This window comes from Pleurodeles waltl, chromosome 9 (assembly GCF_031143425.1).
Source record: "Pleurodeles waltl isolate 20211129_DDA chromosome 9, aPleWal1.hap1.20221129, whole genome shotgun sequence".
In the NCBI taxonomy this organism is placed as follows: domain Eukaryota; kingdom Metazoa; phylum Chordata; class Amphibia; order Caudata; family Salamandridae; genus Pleurodeles; species Pleurodeles waltl.
Window position 1 is genome coordinate 137789935 of NC_090448.1, and position 14307 is coordinate 137804241.

The 14307-nt window shown below is 41.7% G+C and overlaps 1 protein-coding gene across 5 annotated transcripts in view; it reads right to left on the minus strand.

Annotated features, from left to right (window-relative positions):
* Nucleotides 1-14307, minus strand: part of FGD3 (FYVE, RhoGEF and PH domain containing 3) — a 554715-nt gene that overhangs the window by 338938 nt on the left and 201470 nt on the right. The window contains exon 1 of one of the 5 annotated variants that reach the window (XM_069206421.1): nt 5224-5867. The exons of 2 other annotated variants lie outside the window; for them this stretch is intronic. The gene's annotated coding sequence lies outside the window, so the exon portion shown is untranslated. Of the gene's footprint in view, nt 1-5223; nt 5868-14307 lie in introns of those variants that run through there. 2 more of the 5 variants (XM_069206426.1, XM_069206424.1) reach the window with 2 other exon arrangements.

Here is a 14307-nt window from a genome sequence, read left to right on the forward strand (position 1 = left end):
CAGCTGATGGGAGAAAGGTTTTCAGGACTACATGTTGTGCAGCTCTATTAGTGTGTTGCCCCAAATCATTTAACAGATGGCCCGCTAGACATCGGGCAGACCATTGAAGCTGTGCGGCCAAGTAGTAATGTTCAAAATTTGGGGTTCCCGGACCCCCTTTCTCAATTGGGAGTTGCAGTTTGCGCAGCACCACCCAAGCTTGCCTTTGTTCCAGAGGAAGGTACCCAATATGGTATGGGAGTATTACCATTTTAGACAGTGCAATTCTAAAAATAGTCTGTTTATGTTATACATGTAACAGTGCCACATATACTGAAAGATGTGTCCTTGGAACTCAAGTACATACAAAACATTCTCTCAGTCACCCATACACATGTATCCCATTCACACGCAAATGTTCATACATCTCCACAGGCCACACACTAAGTGACACATGTGGAAGCGCTGTCAAAGTGCACCAAAGTCGAAGTATTTTGTTCAAACCATAGCATCTGACTCTATGGACATTAGACTTAAAGTCAATGAAGCCGGGTGGGGGGTAACCATGCACGAGTTGCTTGGCCTTTAGACCTCTGCACGATTTTCACTGATCAGAAGTGGCTCTCACTACAATAAAAGGGTGGAGATCCATGGACTAAAACATACACAATGGAGAACACACAATGACCACCCCAACATAATATTGTGCATTTATCAATTACAATGCTATCTTAACCCGTCTTCACTGACACCAAGTCTGACACTAAAATAGCTCAACAGCAAATTGCTTGAATATTACCTGTACAGAGTAAAACTAAGCAACTTGTATGAACAGTCCACGTTTCACAGCAGCAAAAAGAATCAACTACATTTTCAGAATGTCAGTGTAAATGTGGTAAAACAAGAATGGGGAGTTATTTCAAGGGTTATAAATACCGTAACGTTTGCAAGAATCTGGAGAAAGTAACATGTTTGACAAGCCTCTTTTGTAGTCAGTGGCAGCACGCCCAGTCTATTTAACTGAGATCCTTCTCAGGTCAGGAACAAACCTTTCAGATCTGGTTCAGCTATCCAATCAGATTTAACTAAAAAAAAAAGTACTCACCAACACATCATTTAGGGGAGTCATATTCGTGAAAATGATGGTAAATTTTGAAATATACCTCTAAAGATTATTGTGATAATCCACTAGAGACCTGGGGATTAAAGGACAGATTTTACATCCCTGTGGTTCTTAGAGAATGAGTGAGAGAACGTAACCATACCGTGCACTAGAATCGTATGCATCACGCTATAATGCTTCTAGAGTAACAGACAAAAATATATTGCCTTATGTGTAGAAAACATATAAGGATACATATTACCTTTATGAGCTGGATGGGAGTCAAGATAGAGTATTGAAATTGAACATACACTTCTATTTTTGTTTCAGGAACTTGTTATTTTTCCTTCAGCTTCAGTTAGATTTAGTACAGTAACTCATATTACTATTCACTAGAAGACAAATTAAAATAAAAAACCTATATGCCTGATATAATTAGTACTACTTACCATCTCTTTATCAGAGCACATTGCTCTTTTTAGACAACACTAGGGCATGGGGCACATTCCAGGCTACAGACTAGTTACTGCCCAAATTACCTTCAAGCTCAATGCAGACATACAGTGAGGACAGGCAACGAGACAGGTCTAACACCCAAAAGCACATCACAGGGGGTACAAAATGTCATGAGCATGTATCTTGAGACTGGCCTGTCACAATCAGAATTTGCATTTGCCAAGGCCAAACCAGACTGTGGAAAATGTCTTCATCAGCAGATCACCATTGCAACTAATTGGCAAATAGTCTCAGTGTCCAACTATGACTTTAAACTCTCATATCACTGTACAGAAGTGACAAAATAGATGACTCAAATGGATTCAGAATCAGGTGAAAAGTCTTAATCTGAAAGGCACCACTTTTAGGCCTGGGTTGAAAAGGAAAACCCTTTGGGCCCCTCTTGTAAGGGAAATGTGGTGATGTGGAATTCTACAAAGAAAACGATTATGTGTGACAGTTTGCAGCAATGCAGACCCACTGCACTTTCACACTTGTAATGTCATCTTCGGGTTCTTGACCTGATGCAATGTGGATGCTCTTTGTTAGGTATTAGCCAGCTGGACTGCAAGGTCTTTGTGGTTCTCAGGCTGCTCACTTTGACATGACCTCCAAAATGACTACAGTGAAGGGCATTTACCTTTGTCCTCCTCGTCAGGGGCCTCCTCCTCTCCCATCTGGGCACTGCAATTTCCTTGTCTTCCAGCACGCGTCACAGTAGCAGGGTTTCATCAGTTCAAAGGTGTGATTCTTGCCCTGTGGCACCAGTAATAAGCAGTTTTATTCCTGAAAAAAGCTGCTTTGTGCTGGCAGCAAGAAAGCTTGTTCTTGTAGTACATATCAAGAAAGAGTTACTGGCGAAACGCAACCAGTATTAATCCTATTTGATAGGAATTCCTGGATACCGTGGCCCTCCAATATGGGATTCTTCATTTGGAATGTTACATTTCGGCCAACACCACTTGATTGAGTTAACATCAGGACCCAAAAAATGAGATTTTGTATTACAGAAGATGTCCAGGCCATCTCTAATGACCATGGATTCTCTGCTATTCACAACACAGAAAGGCAGAAGAGGTTTGCGACTGATGCTAGGTGGATGTCAGATGTTACTATATGATCCACTGTCTACACAGCTACCTATCGGTTATGGACTATACTCCTGGAAACAGTAGCATGTGCGCTCGAAGTTCCCCCAAGAAACCCAAAGATAGTCTGGGTGAGAACCACCAAGTTGGCAGCATTCCCGACTTCCTCTATTCAATGCCACACATTATCTCAATCCATGTGTAAGATGCCTCACAAGTGTATGCATGCATACATGTGCATACATACACATAGACAGCTATACCCTGAGGGAATTAAGGATCCTGGTTTAACTGAATACATTTTTCTGGGAAGAGCGAAGTGAAGTCATATTGCTATGTGGATAGGTGAATGGACCTCGATTCCTGAAATTAGTATCAGCTGTCACCACCTCCTGTTAGTTTTTCCAAAGAGAGATTTAATGTGGCAGTAGTAACCGAGTGCCCTCTTTGGCCAGCAGAGGATCGTGATATGCTAGGGAATGTCAGGCAAAGAAAGAGACCTCACAGAAAGAGGGCTCACAGATTATTAAATCCTCCGAAAGAAAGAATAGTTTGTGCAGCATGCCAGCAAATTCAAACAGTGGCAACAGAGCACACCATTCCTGTCATGTGAAGATGCCCGTCTCCACATGGTGTCCATACGGTTTCATAAAAGAGAGTGAAGGCAGTATGTAAAAAGAATCCCACAGTGATGTTTTCTATGGGAGAAGATGCTGCTTAGTGGCTAGAGCTGCAAACTTTGTTACCTGGGGATGATAGTTTGAATCCTGGCCTCTGCGATTAACTTCACAGTGTGCAATTCTATGCAAATCCTGTAATCTCCCTTTGCCTAAAATGTGAAATGCGGTGTGTGAGTTGTATTTGTGCTTTGCCCACTTGATGGCCACAATGTTGTAGCTCATCCGCCATTCCTCCAATTAATGTACAGCACTATGTTGCTTCTGAGCTAGGTTTGCTTTATTAAAAACCAAAACATACGTACACCATTTAGGAGAAAAGATCACTCCTGGAAGCTCAGCATGGGTAACCATCTCTTTTGCTGCCACAGGCAGTATGCCTATGTGCCACGAGAAAGCAAGGACAGATAGCCTCTTAATTCCGTGGCAAATTAATAAGGTTCAAGCAAAGCTAAATTGATAGCTTCATGGATGAAACCTTAATGCATAACGCATTTGCCATAGATGACCAACCTATTCCATGTTAAAGGCCATGAGAAACTGTGCACCATTACCCTTAGCATTGTCTATGTAGCTAAAAAAGAAAAGCATGTTTATTTTAGACACAAGCCTGCGAAAGAGAAAAAAGCAAGCAAGTTTAACAAAAGGCAAGTCCAAATAGCACAGGGAGAGGCAACAAATATAATTAAACACTTTTCGGCCCCTTCTATGTGGGTACAACAAATTATTTTTTGAAGTATTAAAATTCGTGAAGGTAGAGGGAAATAACAGCCATCAGAATGTGACCTCGAGATAACCTCTACACCTTGGACCTGCTGACTAGAGTGGGGTCATTACTCAGTCTTGTCACAGGTCCAGCCTTAGGTGTGATGTGGGTCTACTGCAGCGCCAGCGCTCCACACCTACACACACACGCACATCAATCACCACCGCCAAGGAGCATTCTGCACTGATCACAGCCTAACCTTCTGCTCACACACCACACCAAATGCGATCCACAGTTGTATTTACGTACCATGTCGGTAAATACTGATTAAAAGCAACAATGTCAAAAATACACTTCTTGTTTAGACAAACGCAGACGAGTTCGTGGTTGTCACGGCAACTTTGCAGACAGCAGCCACGTCAAATCATATTTGAAACTGCAAGAGGAATGACACGTCCTGCCTAAGCAGCAGAGCGGACATAATCCGATGCAAACAACCACCCATTGAAAGAAAATAGTAGGTGGGTGAAGGGGGTGGTGCGGTAAACTCATCAACAGATGTGACCGCTGCTCTATAATCCCCAACATTAATTAAATGACTGCACCAATCCAAGGCTCCAAAACATTTCAAACCCATGGCACCGCTGAAGCGCGCACCACAGAAACATCTGCCTCCAGCGATTGCACTTTCCAAATCTATGCTGGATTTTTATATCCAGTTCTAGAATTATTCGTGAACTGTGGTCCTGTGTTTGACTCTCCATGTGGGCCAGTATCAGACAGAATACCAGTTCTGAGTCATGCATGCACTGTAAAAGCGAAAGCACATGCCTGACTGGTTTTAGAATCCCAGATAGTGTGGAGCAGAAACATGCGAGGGATGGTGAGCACACCGGAAAAGAAGCCTAAGAAATAATTGCAGATCAGGTTACAGTGAGTGGAAGCAGGAATGGGAAATCAATGAGTCGGGCTACACAAATCTTCCCTCTTAATGTGCGATTTATAGGTACACGCAGAGCAGAGAGCAAGCGAGGCTACAACAATTCATCAGAAATATACATCCTCACATGGACTGATGATGTAGGAATGTATGCAACACTTAAATCTGAGAAAATAATGTTCTGTACATTGAAGAAATCAGTGTTTACATCTGATGTGTATCACGAGCTTCCTTACCAGCGGTGCGCCGGGGGACGCCGGCCTGCCATCTGCCCAGATTTTCCTTGTAGCCCGAGACGGAAACTCGCTGCCTCCTCTCCGCGAAACCTGGGTTCTGAAATCCTTCACTCAATCAATGGAACCGCGAAGATTTTTTTCCCATCAAGCAACGTCGGTCTCCATCTAGGTCATGTGAAGGTGGATGCCCCGCTCCCCGGTCTGTGGCTTTGCGGATAACAACCACACAGCCACATCGTGCCCTTGTTTAAAAAAAAAAAAAAAAAAGCACCAAAGCCGCTGGAAAGCCGGAGTGCGCTGAGCTCTTCTCAATGCCAGCTTGGAGGCTGAGGGAGCAAAAGTACTTTTCAGCCTGCAGAATGCCTTAGAACTGTTGCCATGGTAATAAACGTGGAGCGGGGAAGGGGCTGGTCTGATGACAAATGCAGCCACTACACGGAGAGGAGCCTTTAAAAGGGAGGGCTGGCTCCTGCTCTCCCCAGACGATGAGTTGACAAAAATATTTTCCTGCGTCTACTAAGAGCGCCTTTCCCCCCACTCGCCTTACATCACGTCCTACACATCTCATATACGGACGCGGCATTTCACAGCGTGCAGAGAGGTTGTGGGAGACGGCATGCATCGTAACACGCTTTCCTAGAAACACCATCCTGTCTGTGCGTGACGGGTTTAGTTGCAGGTCTTAAAGTGACATGAGCGGAAAATGCCACTACATAAATGGAAAAATTTAAACTCTACATACAACCAATGTATTTGTTAAAAGTTTTCAAGGAGCTATCTATCCACTTCAAATTAGTTCGGAGCTTGTCTTTGGAAGAATTTGAAATGTATTTTTGATTGTGTGACCAGAGATGGAAACAGCGGATATGCAGGCAGTTCACACGGGGAGCACGGTTGTCATAACCTCCCTTGGTCATTAATAGTGCACGAGGCTGACGCTGAAAAGATTGATTTTTTTTTTTAGTCTTTCACTTAAAGCGCATGATTTCATTGCAGAGGCAGCCCACTGGCTGTGAGGCACGACTTACTCCTGGACACTAAAACTCGCGAATTCATAATTTATACCAACATCTAACGTAGGCCTGCTCTCATTAGGGGATTCTGTGCATTATAAGGTTTAAATCAATCCTCCCAAGCGTATAGGACAATGGAAGGCACGTAAGATTCCAATGTGAGTTTTAAATGGCTCGTCAGGCAAGGCTTATTGGGCCACACAGCCACCACAACGAGACACGCATTGGTGGGAATGGGTAATACAGTCACTTCAGGGACAACAGCCCCCTTTATGGGCAGCGATAACTTGCTGAGAATAAGAGTGCAATCCCTTTCCCTTTGTAGCTTCCCGATATGAGCCTAATACATTGGATCAGGGATGCACTAGCTATAGAATGGGCAGATGTCCAAGGCAAAGGTCGACGATGGCACAGAACCTCCAATACCAGCCGAAATATCAAACCCAGTCAGAAGCAGCCACGGTAGGAGCACTAAAAAAAACACAAATCATTAAGTGTGTGAATATAGTCTAAAGGATGCCTTAGAGAATTCTGGGGAAGAGTGTTACAAGATCAGACAGAAAAGAGTGCAAATTAGAGACATATTATCAGATCCCCTCATGGCTGGAAGAACTATCTACTGCTAAAACATTTAAAAAAAAGATCATTATTGCATGATTTGACAGCGGCAGCCTCGCAGGATTTATCCTATGAAAAAACAATATCTCTCTATGAATCCCACAAGTGTTCCAAACGATGAATGTGGTAATTAGCAATCATTGCAGAACAGTAGTCTATTTCAACTGCAAATAACTTTAGCTTCACGTCTACAGACGTGCTCCTAAGTTACCAGCGCTTCCAGAGGTGACTAGTGGGCAATGTAATCACACAACTGATGCATTTCAGTAAAACGTCATTCTGTTGCCTGGCAACAATGCAAAACTCAGAGTGAACACGTAAAAAATGCCAGTTTGGTTCTCTCTGCCCCGTAACAGAATTTCAAGACGAAGAGCATTTAAACATACCCGTATGTAAAATAGAAACCTGTGATTAAAAATATTTTTTTTCAACACTCGCATACCTTTTATTGTTAACTCAATTCAATATAACTACTCTCTAACAATAGATGCGTTTCGCTGCTTTTGTTGCAAATGAATGAATTTCAAAGAATAAAAGGGAATCTTTGCTACACAATAGGGGACCCTGGCAAGGCGAGAGGCACATTGTCTGCCAGAGAAAAAGAAAACCCAGGCTGCCTGCTTTGGAATTCCTACATTAAAAAATTTCGGCTGATGTGCCAGAGAGAGGGTGGGTGGGGGTGGAAGCATTGTGCGGGTATCAGTAAAAAAGAGATGCTCATAGTATCATCTTCCCAGCTGCATGCGCAAGCGTGACCTATGCTGTCCGGTGGGAGGGACCTCCCAAAGGTCATTGTTGCAATGCCGGCTGTGGGGTGGAAATGGAGGCTTCAGTTTCTTTCCTTCAGATATAGGTTACAGGCGGGTGCTAGTGCAGGTGTATTAATAAAAATTATTAATGAGTGTTCATGTATTCTGAATAAGGGGTTTCTGTAGAAAATATAATAATGTAGAAAAATAATGCACACATTTGAAAATGTGATTACGAGGAGTGGCTGCCAATGTTCACAAAGTGTACTTACTAGTAGTTTAATATTGTGAAATGTTGAATATATGTTTGACTAATGTATTAATATGTCATATTAAAGGTTATGCGTTATGTTCTAGCTTTATTAATTGTAGTCCTTAACTTAGCGAAGGTCTTGGCCTAGTTGCCAGGCCTTGTGTCAAAGCTCTGTTTCTTAATGTTTAATAACTTGCTGTCCTAGAGAGTTAAACTGTGATTTTCCATTTTGCGTTGTTTAAATGTGCTCATAACTGAAGGTTCTCATGAGGTCCGACTGCTAGAAGATGCTGTTCCTGCTAATGTAACATTTTGTATGTAATGCATGTGAGACTGACTTTCTCAGGAGGAGAACAATGGAGATACTGACTGGAGTAGAAGCTGCAACAATATTGTTACCCGACAAGCCGGATGATGAGGACATTGCAGGACAACCAATCAATGACATGTGAATGGAGTAATGGTAGAATTCATAGATTTGAAGTTTTAGTTTTATCGGACAAAGTATGAACATGCGATTAATTGATCAATGGGGATTTGGGAAGTTTTAATTTAACAGAACTGCACAGGAAAGGGATAGCTCATTCTTGCCCATTTTGTGTCCTGACAAGAGACAAGTTTAACTTTAATGTTTAAAGACTTTGCGTTTTCTGAACTTTGATGTTGAATCCTGATGCCTTGCTGATCGACCGATGTCCTGAGGATGAAGACTGACTCTGCTTGCTGATCCACATTGAGGATAGGTACTTTGAATTAGACTGTTGACTACTATGCATATTTGCATTTTCTTTCTAGGTACCAACCGCACTGTTTTGATAGAGCCATAGTTAGATGTTTTTTCCAAATTTGTGTTACTAAATTGTTTTGCATGAAGCCCAACATGCTAATGCTAATCTGGTGTTAGTTAAGGATGCTCTTTAATGAATTTGAGCTAAATGTTTGATGAATTTCTCTGTTGAACTCAAATGCATGTAATTACTTTGATGCAGTTGACTTTTTTATCAGTTTGTACCATAACCTTAGAATGTGTCGTAGCTCAAGCTTTGATTAGATTATGTTTCTTCCGCTGCTTTGGACAGCCAATATTGGTTCTGTATGTGTTTCATTTGATTTTGAGATTAATCTACATGACCTCAGCATTGTTAATATAGGGAAATAAATATTCTAACATTTACTAAAGGTGTGGTTATTCATGACTGAAAGGTCATGGTGTGTAACAATTATTGACTCTATTGATTATTACTGTTATTGATTGTTGTCGTTTATTGATATTGTGTATTGGTTATTGATTATGTATTGGAGCTAAGGTAAGAACATCTTAATTGCGAGTCAAAAGGTTTATCAACCTATTCGCAACCCCTTGTAAGTTTACTTATTAAGGTCAGATGCGCTAACATGGGTACCCCATGAACAGCCTCAGTGTCCCTCACTCACCCTCTGAGTGTTCACTACCTGAGCCACTAGTAGCAAGTGGAACCAGGGGACGGTCCATTTCAAGCAAAATCATCACATGTGCCAAGTACTAGCTCCCTTCAACAGGTCCATGGAGGCACACAGGATGCCACAGTCGTCCGTTGTGCAAGGTGTTTACATTGCAGTGCCAATCCTGCCAATACATAATTGGCATTTTGTTTCACATTATCAGCAAAGGTTAGCAGACGTTCTCACTAACACATGGTTCATAATTGATTCATAAAACCCATGACTGAAAAAGTAGAACGTTAGATGAAATACACAAATCTGAGTAATAGCTTGATTACTCGTATTGGTGGGGAAATATCTTAGGTTTATTGGTTCCAAGGGAGAAAATGCAGGATACGTGGTAAAGGTTCATGTGCCTTTGTAACTGTTTACAAACGTTTTCTGTGGCATTCAACAAAGTTTAACTTGACAGTTTAATGCGAAAAAACTGGGAAAAGTAAGCAAAAATGGACTATGAGAAAGTCCCTGACACTCCCATATTTTCAGGGGGAGCATGGGAAAGGTTTTCCCCACGGGAAGCATAATTTCCTTGGGTCGATGAACAGTAGTATATTGAAATGAATAAGGGACAAGATTTATACAGTACCCACCACCCTGAAGGTTTGCTTGGTGCTATCTACAGATTTCCTATCCAAACAGATAGGACTTCAGTATATTTCCTGAAGCCTAAAAGCGTGGGTAAGATCTTACCTTCTTACGGGAAGATGGTTCAAAGGTAGAGGTGCCCTAAACAACCCTAACATTTCACAGAAGCAAGCGGGTGGCAGCGAGAGTAAATGTAAACACATGACTGTTTTCAAGGTGCCTGCATTCGCAACATAATATTTTGACTCCCCAAACAAAGTAGCTTTTCATAAATCATAGGTATAAGGCAACAACTCTTAAAAGAAATTTTTGGAAAGTGAGCTCCAAGTGTTTATATGCTTTGAGTTATAGGTGCCTTGTATGCAAAACCAAACATGACCAACAATAGAACAGGTTGTCTATACAGTATCGGAATCAATCTGTATTTTACATAACATTACATGTGTATGGTGTAAAGAACACTCTTATTGGTGGGGGCTTCACACTAAATAACAAATGTTCATTGTGACCCAACTCTTTTTATCAGCCTTGGGAGGAAGGAAGGCTCAGCGGACCCATCCAGATTGGAACTTCGAAGCCTTAGTTCAAACAGAGATCCTTGCATTGTATGCATTAGTCATCAGACTGATTTCCATTTAATTTTCACAAGACAATTTTTTTTCAGTTTGGTTCGAAGATGTTCAAATTCAGGAGGAGATGCCAAGCTTATGCAGCTCTGGGGATAACACGCAGAGTATTCTTGCAGCCTGTGGTGAAAGTGCAAGACATCTGGTACAGAACTGTGGAGGGGTCAGCATAAGAGAAGGCACACTGGAGTCGCAGGTCCCAAAAAAGGCCAATGACATAAGGAGATGATGTAGGTCATACAGGTGATTACTCATTGTTCATGATTGCAGTATTTACCAAAAACAGAACCCAGCCATGCTTAAAACCAATGTCTAGCACTTCTACATAGAAGAATTTAACATAATTCATCAGCAGCTCATCAAAACAATAAAACATATGTGTCAGGCTGTAAGAAAAATCACTGTTAAACCGAACAGATACTGAGAACAAAAGGCAGACAACAGTCAAGACAATAAATTAGACAAGAACCTGCTTTGGGGTGAAACCACCATGAAAAGGCTGGTGGAGAACGAGGTTATAATCAGCAGGGCCGTGTTGAGTTCAGTGCTGCCCTGGCTGATTCCAACTTGCATCGCCGTCAGCCCGTCGGGATCTCTGATCCTGGCAAAGTCGGAGATAGGTTGGCAGAGCTGCCCGATAACCTCGTAATGTAGCGGTCCGACCACCACAACTGCGGCAGTCCAAGCATGGTGTTTAGTTAAAAAGGTGTCCTAGGAGACTGAAAAACAAGGTTTCATCCAGAAAGAAGTTCAATAAAAGACTTGGTCAAAGTCAACTTCTGTTAGAAGCAGATAGAGGTTGAGCCTTCCTGGCTGTGATGAATGCCCCTCTTTGCTTCTCTGATACCAGTGATCTCTCTTCTTTGTTGGTGGGATTGATATGCTTGGACAGTGCCTAATGGAAAATTCTCAAGTGTGGCTGGACACCACGGAAGGCCTTTTAGCCACCTCTATCTATGGAGTGTTGTAGGGCTCCCTACCTGTTTCACATGTACATGCACTTTCAGATAGGTTGTTGGTGGAAGAGAAGGCAGCTTCTACAAAGACATGAACAAAACAGGACTCTGATTTGACAAACCTGGATTAATAAGCACAATGTAGAACCCTGTAGGGCCATGACAATACACTGCAAGCAAGTGCTGATCTTTGAAAATTGACTAGAATTCAATTACAAAAAACAGAGATCAGAACCCTCAATGTCAAATGGTTAAGTAGTGTTATGTATCCTTACCAACAGAATAAGCACTGCAAAATAGCTTAAGTTGAAAGATAGTGGATACCTTTGAATCCTACTTTATTGTAAAACCACCAAATAATTGTGGTACCTAGAAACAGGAGCTAGAACCAAAATCTACTCTAGAGAAGTCGACTTTGTGTGAAGCAGTACAACAGAAAAACTCTCCTCAGAGAGGCAAAAAGGCTCAGTGAGGTTTGCGCTTGCTGGTAACTTCTAATGTGGCCTGCTCATCACAAACTCAAACTGCCGCAACAGTCTCACACTGTACTCCACAACAATCAATAAACAAACGTTAAGAAGCCCAGGATCAAGCTGCTGTTCTTTCTTTGGCATGAAATGACTTGACCACATCATGCTAACTCTGAAGTGTCTCCTTTGGCTTTCAATAAAGGGAAGAGCAAGTATCACATTAATCTGCCTCCTCCATAAAGTTTCACATGGCCAAGTGCTGAACTGTCTAAGTTGTTCATCCCCGCCATTGCTACTATTTGTTTAAGTTCGATCTTTCCAAGAAATGGAGAGTAAAATCCCGCCATGTGTAAAACTAATTTCTGTGGGACACCATCATCAACACAGAGGTCGATTACAAGTGACTCGGGTAAACAGGCAGGTATTCCTGCACACAGGGGTTACTTTACACATGAGCATCAGTAATTCTATGGTGCTCGAATTCCTCCTGATGATAATTTGCAGTGCCTGTGATGAAGAATGGAAGCTTCACAGTGGAATCTGACCGTCACAAGTTCAGGAAGTTGCTAAAGACTGATCGTTCCAAGCAGATGATTGGTTAGCTCCACGTCAGTAACTTCCATTCACATAGGCCAGGAGAATGCTGGTTAAATGCCTAAAACTGCTTAAAGCCCTTCTCGCTTGATCCCTTTTGAATTGTGCACTCTCCTCCAAGTCTTTATCACCGCTGTCTCAGTTACATGATTGTATTAGTTGGCATAATCATTCCTACTATTATCTTTTATTAGTATCCATATTGTGATAATTTCTTCATCTAGTACTTTTTTTGTCTAGTACACAGTTGATTTAAAGAGATTTGATGCTGGTCCAGGGTGGTTTGCAGTACTTTACCAAAACCTCAAACAAGATAAATTAAATGAATTCAAGCTTTACCCTTCCAAAGCTGATCAACCGAGTACCATCAAACTGGTTAATAGTAATACATTATTTACAGCAGGTAGGTGTGGCAAAGCTGGCATGGTAAGTGCTACGTGGAAACAGTATTGTAAGTGAGGTTGCCATTTCAAGACTACCATTACAATACAATATATTTGGGCACAGCAAATAAACTGGCGTTTTGCCTTCAGAGGATTCACAGCTCAGCAGCTTGGTCTGTTGCTAAAAATCGGGTAACATCGACATTTTACTTATGTTACACAAACTCCACTGCTATCCAGGGGCTGATATACTAAACTAACATGAAAGTGAATTTGTGCACTTCCTGCACCATTAGACCTGATGCAACCTTCTCATCTATAGGTCTCAGATAAAGCACCCGTATTTTCCTTAAAGATTACACTTTGTTAAGCCTAGATTCAGTTAAACCACCAAGAGGAAATGCCTACTGTGGTCCTCTGAAAAATAAACTACGCTACAGACTGCCCCGGGGCAATCCTTCTAATAAAAAAAAAAAAACACTAAAACTCCTTGTTTACATATAGCTAGATAAATCACTTGGCACTTGGTCCCAGGCAATCATGTTCTTGTCATGGGACATGGCACTTGAATTCTATGAAGGTTTAGGTAATGTTTTATGGAAATAAATGCCTAAAAAGAGAAAACACGAATCATTTTTTTTGGGGGGGTGGGGGAGTTCACACTACTTGCTTCTTTCTAAGCACTAAATACTACTGAGACATGAACAGCCATTTAACACTTTGTGCAAGTGATAGAACTCCTCCTTGTGTGACAAAGTGTGGAGCAAGTCATGCATGTGCTCCTTGCAGATTAACCCCACCCTCCCCTAGGTAAGCAGTGTGAGGTGTGAGCTACAGGCTGTGTGCTCTTTATTCAGACAGCTGCTGTGGATGTTGACCCCATCGCTACCCAGATCTTTATTCTGGAAGCACCCATCCATATCATTCATATTACCCATCACCCACAAAGTCGGTAAGGGCTGTGTTGCACACTAAAAGGAACGGGTGCACACGCTGATTAATGCTGTTTGTAGGGACATAATGTGTTTCTCTAAATTAATATCAGAAAAGTTTATTCACGTGCTAAGTATCTCTTAGTGTGTGTTTCCCTTTTAATTAGTTAATTAGACCCCTCCTCTTTTTCACATTAGCAATAAATTGGCAAATAAGTAACAACTGTGGCACATTTTTTTTTAATCTTTTCTGTCCTGGAAGTGGACAAATTATTCAAAATGGACACATTTAATATATATTAAGCAAACAGACTGAAAAACAAAATCAGCTCTTGAAAAACTGTTAATACCAGAAAAGTTCTGAGGAGCCCACGATTGGCATGGGGTAAGGGAGCACAGTTTCGGTATGACAGTCTGTCCTGC